This window comes from Grammomys surdaster, unplaced genomic scaffold (assembly GCF_004785775.1).
Source record: "Grammomys surdaster isolate TR1022 unplaced genomic scaffold, NIH_TR_1.0 125985, whole genome shotgun sequence".
NCBI classification, from domain to species: Eukaryota; Metazoa; Chordata; class Mammalia; order Rodentia; family Muridae; genus Grammomys; species Grammomys surdaster.
In genome coordinates, this window is record NW_021620801.1 from 3,567,750 (window position 1) to 3,581,875 (window position 14,126).

At 39.6% G+C, this 14,126-nt stretch overlaps 1 pseudogene; it reads right to left on the bottom strand.

Annotated features, from left to right (window-relative positions):
- Positions 1 to 1,095: 1,095 nt before the first annotated feature.
- Positions 1,096 to 11,764, bottom strand: LOC114609883 (annotated as a pseudogene).
- Positions 11,765 to 14,126: the final 2,362 nt, after the last annotated feature.

The window sequence follows — 14,126 nt, forward strand, 5'->3', positions numbered from 1 at the left end:
GACACATGCTCCACCATGTTCGTAGCAACCATATTTATAATAGCAAGAATCTGGAAACAACCCCAGATGTCTCTCAACAGAGGAATGAATACAGAAAATGTGGTACATTTACACAATGGAGTGCTTCTCAGCTATTAAAAACAATGACTTCATGAAATTTGCAGGCAAATGGATGGAATTTGAAAACATAATCCTGAGTGAGGTAACCCAGTCACAAAATAACACACATGGTATGCACTCACTGATAATTGGATATTAGCCCAAAAGCTCGGAATACCCAAGATTCAATTCACAGACTATATATATGAAACTCAAGAAGAAGAAAGACCAAAGTGTGGATGCTTCAGTGTTTCTTAGAAGGGGGAACAAAGTACTCACAAAAGGAAATATAGAGACGAAGTGTGGACCAGAGACTGAAAGAAAGGCCAACCAGGAACTGCCCCACCTGGGGATCCATCCCGACTCTATTGCGGATGCCAGGAAGTGCTTGCTGAAGGGAGCCTGGTATAGCTGTCTCCTGAGAGGCTCTGCCAGAGCCTGACAAACACAGAGGCAGATGCTTGCAGCCAACCCTTGTACTGAGCACAGGGTCCCCGATGAAGGAGTTGGAGAAGGTATTGAAAGAGCTGAGAGGGTTTGCAGCTCCGTATGGGGAGCAACAGTGTCAATTGGCCAGATACCCGGGAGCGCCAACCAAAGAGTACTCATGGAGGGACCCATGGCTCTGGCTGAGTATGTGGCCTTGTTGGACATCAGTGGGAGTAGTGGTTCTTGGTCCTGTGGGGGTTCTATGCCCCAGTGTAGGGGAATGCCAGGGCAGGAATGTGAGAGTGAGGAGGGAGGAGAGGGAGGATGGGATAGGAAAGAGAGAGGATGGGATAGGGGTTTTCCGGAGGGGAGATCTGGAAACATTTGCAATGGAAATAAAGAAAATACCCAATAAAAGAGAAAAATATCAATGAGATTTTTTCTTTTTTTTTTTTCTTGCCTAAAGTTTATTTGTAAAAACAGCATAGGACACTGGTCATCTGCAAATAGTGTATGGGTAGGTGTGTCACAGCAGTCCATCTGTCTTCACATTGGCAGGAGCTTTTTCTATGTGGCCTTCACAGAGGCCTGGGCACCTTTGAGAGCCTGGGCTGCAGCTGAAGTCTGGGTCTTAGCTGGAGCTGCGGCCTCTGCCTTGGTTTGAACCTTGGGCTTTGGTTGGCAAAGACTACGACCCTTGGCCATGTAGCTTCAAATCTGCTTCCCAAGCTTGGGGTGAGCAATGAAAGCCAGAGGGCTAAGTTTGTGGCAGGGGCCCTTTGGCATCTTGGGCTTGATGGCCTGAGGCTTCACAAGGGCCTTGATGGCCTCTGCGCGTGCACTCACTGCCTTTGCATTGTTGGCCTGCGTCTTCTTCAGGCCTTTCTTGTTGTGCTTCTTAGCAAAGCGCATGTTCCTCAGGAATCTGGGGTCAATCCCCTTAAGAGATTCGTATCTTTGTGATCGAGGTTTCTTGATGCTATTTCTGTGCCATTTGCAAGACTGGTTGTGTGTGGTGTGGTTCTTCAACTTGGCTATGTCTTCATGGTAACCCGAAGCTCCCGCAGCCTATCCGTGAGATTTTTGTGCTTCTTATACATATGAATAATTGAGTCAACTTCAAAATAAGAATGTGTTTTAGTTTTTTTAGGCTGTAAGTTCAAATTCTTTTACCATAACTGCAAGACATTTTTTTACCAAAGCATATCTCGAGGGTACGTTAAAATCATCACATTGTGCAGTCCTATTATTGCTTTATGAAATAGCATTACTATAATGATCTGTTCAGGCTGCTTTTCAAAAATACCACAAACTTGATAACTTACAAACAATATAAAATTACTTTTGCAGTTCTACAGGTTGGTAGGTCTAATATTAAGGCACCAACAAGTTGAATGCATGTAAGGATCACTTCCTGACTAGATAGCATCTCCTCACTTTAATGGGTGGGGTGTCTTTCCGAGGACACCAATCCCCTTTTGTAAGGGTCCCATCCCTAGGACCTAGCAACCTAGAGAGGCTTCACCTCTAGATACCATCACACTAACAGCTGGATTTTAACTCAAAATTATTCAGAGCACAGCAGTCACCACATGCCCCTCGTTTGTAGGAAGAGGGAAAAATTCTCTTCACAATGCTACCCATCACTAGGCACTTCCATGACTACTGATGTCCACATTGACTATGCAAACCAGTAAATGACGGGATTTGTACTCTTTGGTTGTCATATAATTCAATTTCTGTTTTATGCAATATCTACTCTTCCTATTAAAAATTGCAAGCATCCTAATCATTTCAAGTACTTTAATTTCACTAATAATTAGAAATCCAGATCAGGAAAGAAATGCTAAGAAATGTTTAAACTAGGAGACTTTCATTTTTTCAGAGAAAAGAATGTGCAAATCCAAATTCACAGACAGACAGACTGTGTAGGTGATCAGATGGTGCACACTGGATGAAACGTTAAATTTGTTTGCCTCATATAGAATTTCACTTGTCAATCAACTGGAGGCTTTGTGTTATGGGTATGCATATGTGACTACAAAATAATGAGGCATATTCCATAAAACATATGTACACAAAAAGGAACATATGTGCATCTTTCTCTACATATAAATATATATATATACACACATTAACTTGCATCCAAACTTCACATTTGTTTGTTACCAAAAACAGCACAAGAAACATAGTCTAAGTTGTTCTCCACTCCTCCCTCCTGTCACTTGTTATATCTAGCAATGGGAAACACACCATCCAATTGCTGAGATTTAAGAGAATCATCCAGTTGGCTTAGAATCACATTATTCTGCCTCTGAAATAGGGATCTGTTGAAGTTCTGCAAATAATTAGAAAAGAAGAAAATTGATATTGAAATGTCTCAAAATTGGTTTTGTTAACACTTAAGAAGTATCCAGTTGGTGATACTAGAGATTCAGCAAAAGTCCCAATCAGTAACCAATTAATTGGGTCTTAGAAAAGTCTTGGCAGCCCATGAGACTAATCTATCATGTTTTCTATATGCTGCAAGAATTACTCTGGCTGGGAAAAAAATCCAGTTATAGCAAAGGAGTGTGCAGGCTGGAGCTCAAAAACCCAATTCTACAAATAGCCTACTTAAGAATTAGCCTCAACAGTAATGGAGTGGCTGAAAATATCCTACAGATTCAACTTAAAGTATCCAAAAATGTGATGGGTGAACACAGGCACACTCCTGTGATCCAAGCACTTGGAAGAAAGAAAGGAAAGACTGCTGTAAATTTGAAATTAGCATCAACTACACAGTGAGTTTGAGGCCAGCCAGGACTGCCCTGTGAAAGCCTATCTTAAAAAAATAAAGGTAAAGATTCTGAACGATGATGGAAGAGGGAGATGGATCATGATGTACCTGATAGAGACTGATATGTGTGGAAGATGCCAGTTTACTGCATAAATAGATGTGGCTGATCAACCTGCAAAGCTCTGCCTACCAGGGCAAGGAAACTGTCATGAGTTGAATGTGTTAAAAACTCAAACTCTAGTCCAATACTGTTGAGAGACGGCCTCTAATAAGGAATGTTTAAGCCCCCAAGTCTCCACTCTCATGGATTAATGGCAATGTTAAAGGATCTTGAGGGCACAAAGATAGATGCTCTCTGGACCCTTCACCTTCCACTGAGGGATGATGCAGGTATAAGGTCCTTGTCAGATACTGAGAGACAGCATCTCATTGACTATAGAATTCTTAACCTGGAATTATACAACCAGTTGCAAATAAAAATATGTAAACTACAATATTGCTCCCAGGAGTGTATCAACTAGGAAGATGAGATAGGAGAGCTAGCTTTAGAGGAAGAAGGTCATCAGGAAGGTGGGTGCTGCTTCTGAAGCCACCTAGAGATTAGCATGCTAAATGAAAATGGAAAACCTCAAGCAAGCTTTTTCTGAAATATGCAATTACTTTTATTAAATAGGGCCCATTTCTCTTGCTGGTCCTGACTTAACGTAAGCCTGATTCATTCACTTATACTCTGGGGGGAGAAAACATAAATTTGAATAAAGTCATTAAAAGAGAGCTATGAGGAAAAGGTCTAACATTTTATGACTCTAAAAACTAAGCAGACTTGATAATAATTGAAGTTAAACCATTTCCTCAGATTTCTTAGCCCATAATGGATCTTCTGTCATTCCCAGGAGCTGCTGCTATAAAGCTATCTTACACAGCCCTAACTCTAAACATTTCAAGTGCTTCCATTGAAAAGAGGCTTTGTTTTCCTCCCAGAAAAGAAAAAGTTCTTAAACAAACAGTCTTATTATTCCAGCCATCCACGAAGGAAAGCTATTCCACATCCTGATCTTCACTGCCCGCTCTGACCTGTATGAAGAGTTAATGATAGCATACTCTGTCTCTGCCCTCTCATCAGGGTTCCACTGTGACTGCTCCCAGGGTTAACATAGAGGGGTCTACAGTAATTGATACTTCCATATTCCTCAGTGAAGAACTAGCAGCGGTTCTTGTCAGCTGTGTAGTTTTTGATGCTCACTGCCTTGTGCTGCCTAAGAGAGCAAGGGATCAGATGTGTGAACGTCTGATGGATGAGAGGGAACTCAGCAGGAACCCTGCACTGTGGATATTCTAAACCCTCTATGCAGAAGCCCAGACAGAAAGTTTCAGATGTGGATAGAGTGCCTATTATCTGTGCCAAGAGCATGGCAGAGGCTTAAAAAGAAATTACAAGATGAGAAAGATGTCTTGTCATTCAGAGCTTAGGTGACATTTGAAGTGTCTTTGGGAGAAACAACCCAAAATATCTATTCAAAAATATGACAAGAGTTAACATATCCTGAGGGTTCCAGAATTCTGTTAGAAAACATGAACAAAAAAGGCTGGCCGTGGTACAGTGGAGGGAGGATACAGATACACACCTGTTTACAAAAAGGTGTGGCTTCGGCTTAACCTGCTGAGCTCTGCCTTGTGGTGTTAGAAAACTGCTGTGGTTTGAATGAGTCCCTCCAACAGTATGTGTTTAAAAGTTAAGCTCTAGTCCAATAGGGATTGAGAGATGCTGTTTAATGAGAAATGCTTATTGCATCATGTCTCCACTCTCATAAATGGATTAATGCCGATTATGAAAAGCTAAGGCTACACAGGCAGGCTCCAGGCTCTCTGATACTCTCTGAACCCTCCACCTATCATTATGAAGAGATACAGCTCCAAGGCCACTGCCACATGTAGGATCTTTGGTTATGGACTTCTTACCACACAAAACCATAAAACTAAATCGCTTCTCTATTAATTCTCCAGTTTCAAGTAATATGTTTTAGCAGCACAAAATAAATAAGAATTACTTGGGGATTTTGTACTATTTTGTTGTTGTTATTTTGAGAAATATATATATATATATATGTCAAATATAAGTGGAGAAATATGTATATATGTATGTGCATGTATCCATACATATGTGATGTAATGTAAATAATCTTGACAAATTACTGTTTTTTTTTGTTTTTTGTTTTTGTTGTTGTTGTTGTTGTTTTTTGCTTGTTGAGAACTGACTTTAAGGACTAGACTACCTGGTATCAGACTCAAGAGTGTTTATCTCAAGTGTCCTTCCATACTCCCTGTGCTGGCTCAGTCTGGCCCCATAGTTCTGAGGAAAACAGTAAACATCTCAGTGTTAAAAAACAAACAAAAAAACAAAACAACAACAACAAAAAAACATTGCTGAGGATTCACCCATATGCAGCCACCAAACCCAGTCACTATTGCTGATGCCAAGAAGTGCTTGCCGACAGGAGCCTGATATAGCTCTGCCAGAGCCTTACCGATACAGATGCGGATGTTTGCAGCCAACCATTGGACTGAGCACAGGGACCTCAATGGAGGAGTTAGAGAAAGGACTGAAGGAGCTGAAGGGGTTTGCAACCCCATAGGAAGGACAACAATATCAACCAACCAGACCCCCAGAGCTCCCAGGGACTAAACCACCAACCAAAGAGTACACATGGAGGGACCCATAGCTCCAGCTGCATATGCAGCAGAGGATAGCCTTATCTTCCATCAATGAGAGGGGAGGCCCTTGGTCTTGTGAAAGCTTGATGCCCCAGCACAGAGGAATATGAGGATAGTGAGTCAGGAATGGGTGGGTGGGTGGAGGAGCACCCTCATAGAAGCAGGGATAAGGGGTTGGGTAGGGGGTTTCCAGAGGGAAATCGGGAAGGGGGATAACATTTGAAATGATAAAATAACCAATAAAAAAAATTTAAAAACATTGCTAAGAATCCCTAGAAGGTCAACTATTTCCAACAGAGGTCACCACTGTTTATCCCATGGTATAATAATGCCTCAATGGGAACAAGACCCTGGAAGTTCATCTGTAGAGAGAGCTTCCTATCCTACACAGGACCCTCAGTGGGGATCTCCAGCACAGCTCTGCCAGAACGCCTTCCCTGGCCATTTCTGCTGGATGATGTAAGCACTAAGTCTTGTGTTGTTTGGACTTTCCTTCAGGTCTCTCCAGTTGTTTCTGTTGGATATTGTAAGTGCCTGATTTCATGATGGCTCACTGGCTGCCTGCTGTTGTAATCTGCTATTTGTTCATTTACTTTTGTTTGCTATATATTTAAGAAATCCATTCAATAAAACCCAGAAGCCTGGCTGTCATAGATTATTATCTTTAAAGAAAATATCTATGTTTTTGTGTGTGTGCTGATAATGTATCCAAGTAACATTTAATTACCATGTGAGCTAAACAAACAGAAAAACATCTATATTTATTTGTGTATGTTGACAATGTATCAAAGTAATATTTAATTGCCATATGAATTAAATAAACAGAAAAAAAAACCCAAAGCCTGGCCCATTAAAGAGTTTCATTCTTTGGCTCTCTTTAGAAATTAAAAAGGCTTTGCATAAAATAATAAAATTTAAAAGCAAAGAGATAATGCTTACCAGTAATTGATATTATGGTATTTGACATGATAGCTTGTTACCTTAGTTCTAAGAAGGCATAGGGTATCAGTATATAACAGTGTGTTCCTTGTGAGTGCTTCTACAAGATACACTTCAAAGAGGAGGTTTCTATAGCCACAACTTAAGTTGTTTGAATTTTATTAACTGTTAGTGAGCCCCACCCCTGTTATCCTCCAGAATTCAAATGAGATGAGGAAGTAAATCTAGATTTCATGTTCTTCATCCCTCTAACTTTGCAGGTTCTAGGCAGAGCTAATCCTAACTAATTTAATTTCCTTATACTTTGTCTTTCCTATGAAACACCTTGTTCTCTTGGACAAACTATTTACCTAGAAAGCCCACACTATGTCCTGATCCTCAGATCCACCCATTAATTTGATTTGACTCCACTTGGTATCCTTCTTACATATAAATACATATGTTTTGTACAGCCATCTACGAAAGTATTCCATGAGAGCTGTGTCTGAATGTTATTGGATGCATTTTTTAATCAATGATTTTTCAATCATTTAATTATATGTTTATGTTTTTCATGTCTCTAGACTTTCAAAAGAATGTACCAATTCATTGACATATTTCCTACTAAAAATATTCAGTGACCTAAATGAGCCAGAGCCACACTCCACCCACAGGACATGTATCAGACATAGAAAAGCTGTATCACAGGTGGGGAATCTGCACCAGAAGAGGACTCTGATGTGTAACCATTTGATCCTTTTACTAGTTCACATAACTATGCAAAGGAAAGCATCATGGTGAATATGCAGTCTCTACATTGGTCACTTCATTTTGTCAGTTGGCAAACCATGGTTTCAAAACAGCATTAGTTACATAGCACACATTACTTGCAAACAAAAGACTCCATGTTTTCTAGCAATAGATACAACCCTTTCTCCCCACACCACATTGCTTCTTCAAATTTGCAAAGGAAGAGAATTCACAAAACAAACAACAGTCTAAGCACTTACCGCCTTCCCTTGTTCGCCTCAGCTCCCCATAAATAAATTTTCTTTCTTTTCTTAGTTTTACTACAATACACCAAATGTTCTTCCATTTCTCCTTCTCATGACTATCCTACTGGCTTCTTCTCCAACTCTCTATATGGAAAACCAGAGATAACAAGTGAGAACTTTGAGTGTGGTGTCAGCCTCGTGGTCTGCCTATTTGTCCTGTGTTGTGGCTGTGCTGTCCTGTGTAATTAGCCCTGCAGTCACATGTACAGCAACAGGGGAGCTATTTCCCACCACTTTCCTTGAGAACTGCAAATATGTATTACCTACCAAATTGGATGTATTTATCAACATGGAAAGAACACTCTGTGGGTTCAATAGATTGTGTATATGTGCATGGTTCTATCTGCATGATTCAAAAAGAAGTTCTCCGAGAACTAAGCAGGAACAGGGATTTGATTTAAACACTGGGTTTAATGCACAGTAGCAGTGGCTGTGGACCCAAGGCCTGGGCCCCCAAAAAGACGTGGAAGTAGGGTGGAAATAGTTTGGAAAAAGAAAGGGAATGAGCAGGAGACAGGAGATGGAAGAGTGAAACAGTCCCAATGCTGTGCACACATGTAAGAAATAACTGAGTTTTAAAGCTATGTTCAAGCTCTCAAGCTAAGAGACAAGGCAGTCTCCACAGTTAAGAGACATAGAATGATCTAAGTTTTGAATTTTGGGGGGCTATAACTTTTATACTCTGGTGTCTCTTCATGTATAGCCTCTTGGTGAGAGACTTTCTAAAATTACTAAAGCTTCTCTTTCTCCAAACCAAAACATGATGATATTCTTAAGGTTTCCTGTCCTTAAGAGTATGTACCAGGCAGGTAATAAGTTCAGTGTTCTCCACAAACCCTCAGCCCAGAAGTTCCTCAGCTCCTATTGACAGTGGTGACCTGTGTGTGGATGATGTTCCCCACAGCTGGAAGCTACAGCAATAGAAACTAAGCCATTTGTCTGTTAGTTTTGTGCTATAATCTTCTCTGTTACTCACAGGAGCAAGAGAGCCACTATTTCTCAGAGTTGATAGGAGATAAAGATCATGTGGCACCTCATGAAAAATTATGATGTTCAGATCTGAAATGCCTTTGAAGCCCCTGAAGCTGCAAACAAGGATTCACTACTGTTGTCTTCTCAAGATATTTCCCCAATCAAAAAAGCCTTCCTCCCAGAGAGATTTGGTCTCATGTGTCTGTGAAGGAGTGGGCACTGTGAGGGGTATGAAGGCCCAGTTGCGTTTTTGTGTCAATCTTTAAAGACCCAAAAGGCCTAGCTGAGCCACGAAGCCCCCATGGAATCACAAAAACCTCAAGGCAATTGTTATTGTAGCCCAGTTTCTGCTCTGCCCAGCCCTGTTTCCATGAGTACCCCACAAGACTGTTCTCCCAGACCACTTCTCAGAGAACATATCCTGCAGACAGATGTCAGAGTCCGTCCTAGGGTACTGGACCTGAGACAAAGGAGTTCTAAATGCAAATTCAGTGCTAATGTAATAACACTCTGGTAGCATATTGATTCCTGTTTTTTAATTAAATAAATGTGAATGCCTGTATCTGTATATCAATTATTTCCTATATGTCAATACCATCATCAATCCAAAAATGGTTCTGAGACTTGATTGCATTTTATCCCTAGTTCCAGATAAGGAATTAATGAACTCTAAGTTAATTACTCATATTACAAAGAAACATATGGCTTAGCTATGATTTAAACCCAAGTCCAAAGAAATATATTCATATCTAAACACCCAGGGACAAACTAGAAGCCCTGGGCCAGTGTGCTAGCATGCAGAACAGCCAAGCCCCCTCCACTGCATTGCTACAGATCTTCAATGAGGTCGGGTGGATTTTCATCAGTGTAAAGTCCTGCATTTTATTTCAGTGTAAAGCCATAGCATCCATCCCATTCCAGTGGCTAACAACTGGTTGTAGAATTGTCAAGTCATGCATACAATTATTTCAACTGGGACAGGAAATTAGTTTCTCAGGATTTTTTGGAAGGAAATGGTTGAGAAGGAAAAAAAAGACACAGGTGAAGAGAAGATGTCCTTCCTGGCAGGATATTGTCTCCAAATATGAGAACAGAAAGTAGCAGCATCTGCATCACAGGAGATGACACCATCAATACAAAGCCAATAGGCTATGGTGGACAGAGAGAAATGGGAAGCATCTGTATCTCCCATGAGTTCTGTGGGTTCTAACTTAATTGTTTAGAGACTTGCCCTGCCCATAGCTATCAGCGTATACAACATTGTAAATTGAAGTGTTGTTTCAGCCAGTGAGTATAGGAGGGGTAGACGCTAGAGTTGTTACTTGCAGTCAAAGCATTTTAAATGTCCAAGCTTGTTGGACTAGAAGGAAAATTAAGAACTTTGTTGGGGGAAGGAAGGAATAAAATGAGCAAAGTACCACAAAATATAATGTGTATAAATGACAACAAAAGAGTTGGAAATTTAAACCAACAGAAAAGTAAACATAATAAAGTAAGATAAATGATCAGGAAATAGAGAAAGGTCAAATATAACAGAATTAAAGATAAAGAATAAAAATGAATTTGGCAAATTTTTATAGAATACTAAAATTGTCTAGTCACTAAATCAAATTAGCCAGGAAGAGACAGTAACTTATTTCAAATATTCTTCAATCATTCATGGACTGCTATAATATCAGATAATATCAGTGGTCCTTTAAGAAACATCCAGCTTATATTTGGTGATCATGATTTGTGTAATAGAAGTTTTATACTTCTTATCTTAACGTTTAAATTGTTAAGGATAAGAATAGCTTAGAGATCCTATAATTGCATAACTATGAACCTTTGGTTTATTATTGCTTCAAACAAACTTCAGTCAATGTACAGTGATAATAAATGGACGTATTTATAAATGTCTCCCTTATCTAAAAACAAGAACTATTATCTTTTAAAGAGCATGAATAACAACTAGTATGACATTGTACAGTAAAAATACAGAGATAGCCAGCACCGCTTCAGTGTCGGAGCTTTGGTGTTAGTGTATGTAGACCACTTGCTCTTGCTGCAGAATATAGAGATTAGGCACGGGCTACCAAACAGTGATGCCCAATTTTATTCAATGTTCTGAATCACCATCTAGTCCATTTGCCTGTGTTATTTCTCATCATACTGGATTATCCCACACTATAGTCCCAGGGGTAGTGTATATGGGATACATTCATATCTTATTTAGATTAGTGTATTGCTTATTGGATCTTGGCTCATCACATTCTGAGAATACTCTCATGTAGTTGCTTACCTTTCATAACTGTCTATTTGACTACCTATCATCTAATCATTTATCTATCATCTAATATCTATCATAGATCTATATATTTAATCATCTATTGTCTACCTGTGAATGTGTGTGAGCATGTGCATGTGCATCTGCATGTGTGTGTGTGTGTGTGTATGTGTTGTGTGTTTATGTACATGTGTGCCTACAGGTACACATACACACTTGTGCTCTTCTATGGAAGGCCAACGTCTGTGGCAGGTATTTTCTTCTATTTACCTTAGTTTTTGAGGCAGGGTCTCTCATTAAACATGTACCTAATAGATTCAGCTAGACTTGCCAGCATCTTGCCTATGCCTCTCCAACACTGGGATTAGAGGCATGTGTCTGGGTTTTACATGGAATGGAACCCAGGTTGTCATGCTTGCCTGGCCAGTACATTACACGCTGAGCCATCGTCCCAGTCTTTATCCGTCTGTCTTTTATAGCCAGGTTGTAAAGTTTTCCAGAGGAACTCCTTTTGACAGGGGTCTCAAAAACCATGCCATGATCTTGAATTCCTTACCAGTTGGAAAAGAAGCCATACCCTTACTTATGTTGATCTGGATGTGGCAGATGTCATTGAAAACAGTTTGAAGTCATCTGGGAGTTGAAGGAACAGCATGGATTGGGTTGGCCCCTGCAAGAGTCTTGGGGACATCTAACAAACTCCCCAGAATCATGTCTGGTACAGGTAGAATAATATGGTCCTACTGGAAGTGGTGGGTGTCAGCTGGGGGAAACAGGAACATCTTGACAGCTAGACTGACTCACTAGCATTTCTAAAACAAATGGGCTATGAGGGGGGCAGCTGTGCAAGTTGAGACTTTGCCCTGTTCAGGACGTTTGAAGGCAACATCACTATCCAGAAACGAGCATTCCACATTCTCCATTGAAAAGTATAAGACCCATTCTACTTTTATAATGAACACCACAATGGTCACATTGACTTTTCGTACATTTGTAAGATAGTTCTGAGACACATGATCACTGCTTCATAATTAAGAGTTATGCACCTCTCAGAGATGATGGAAGCCAAATCTAGAACCAAAGCTTTGGAGGAGCCTTCCCTAATGATCCTCAACATCTAGAAGGAAAATTTAAGACAGAAAGAAATGATTGGATCTTGAGTCCCAATGTTTAAGATTCAGGATTCTCTTAAATCTGAATATACCTCTGGAGTTCAGAGATAAATAAACAAATTCTCTTCATTTTTTTTTAAAAAAGAAAAGTATAAGAAAAAAATCAGAATTTATAAAACAGAGAATCTTTCCTTCAACAAACCAGGAACTGGAATTTCTACAGTTAAAGGAAATAAATTATTTAAAGCTAAACAGAATTTCTAGAAAATTCATGTCTCTTCTTTCAAGAAATTTACCCATAGAGGAGAAAGACAAGCTTGTGTCTCCTACATTCACCTTGAATTTTGCAATAAGGTAAGAGAGATGATTTAAAATTTCTTTACTGCATTCTTTCTCAACCAAGAAAGGGCAAACATTACCTATCCTAAGACTAAACTTAAAGTGGGAAAGCTTTTTTCTCCATTAAAATACTGTGAAAATTTAATAATTTCTGATCCATTATGTCCCCTGTGTTTGAAAAAAATGAAACCTTTTGCTATAGCCTGAAGACTCTACTTGAAACCTGTGCCAGACTTACTTAGATGAACATTTCTACATCTTTCCTACACTGCAGTTAGACTTTTAACTTTAAAGAACTATTTACAGGTTACAATGACAGGATTTACTGAAACTCTTCTGTAGAATTCCTAGACTGACTGAGGATGGGCAAGGGAATGCTGTAGGAACAGTCTAGATTAGAGAGTAGTGGCCTGTGAAAGAAAATTAGATCAGTGAATTTTAGACCTGAAAGAGCCTGATAATTTAACCTTCTTGTATTACAAAGAAAGAAATATTGACCTCCAGAGCTCCTCAAACCTGAATCAATAGTTCTCTTCCAAAGTCTTGGCTCTTCATATTTATCTAGAGAAATGACAAATCGGTTTTTAAATTTCCTTACTGTCAGAATCATTTATCTCAAGTCCCAGAGCAAAGCTAGGTGAGTGTATTGATTATTTTTCTATCTGAATTTTCTTGAAAGTTGTTGGTTGTTGATTTCCTTTAAATGTGAACTTTCGTAATTTAAAGATCCCAGGTAAAAGAATCAATAAACAACACAAACCCTAAAGGCTTGCTCAAAGACAACATTCAAATTTCATGCTGCAATTCATTTTTGTTTTAAGAATCACTATTTTTTATATCCATACTATAGTCAATATGGATTTCATTGTAAATAAGGACTTATTATGAAATCATAGCTTCACAAAGTAAAAACTAAATAGACCAACACACTTAGTTGGCTCCTTAACATCTTTGTTGCCTGGGGACTGGACACAGCCTCTAGGGTTTCAGTAACAAATACAGAGGCTCCTTATAACTCACACTGAAGGGCCCTGGTATTATGCCTTTGGCCAGGAGCAATGAATCCAGCCACCACCCTTTACTCACTCACTGTCCAGCCTGCAGAGAACAATGGGCTCTCTAGTGGCCTCTCAGATTTCCTCACCCCTTTCTCTTGCTACAGCTGCAGAGAGAGTGGTTCCCTTAAGCGTGGTAGAGCACCAATCTCAAAAAGGCTTCCAGCTTCTTTCACAGGAAAATAACAACAAAAAGTACACACATGCACACACATCATCATCATCATCATCATCATCCTATGTTATTGAGGCAGTACTACTTGTTTGCCTTAGTACTCAAAGTTGCTTGCTGACCCACCTGTCTTCAGTCAGTGACCCTTTTGCTGTTCTGATAACATGATGTGTTTTTTGCATAAGATACTTTTTTCAAACTTATATTCTCCCTTCTAG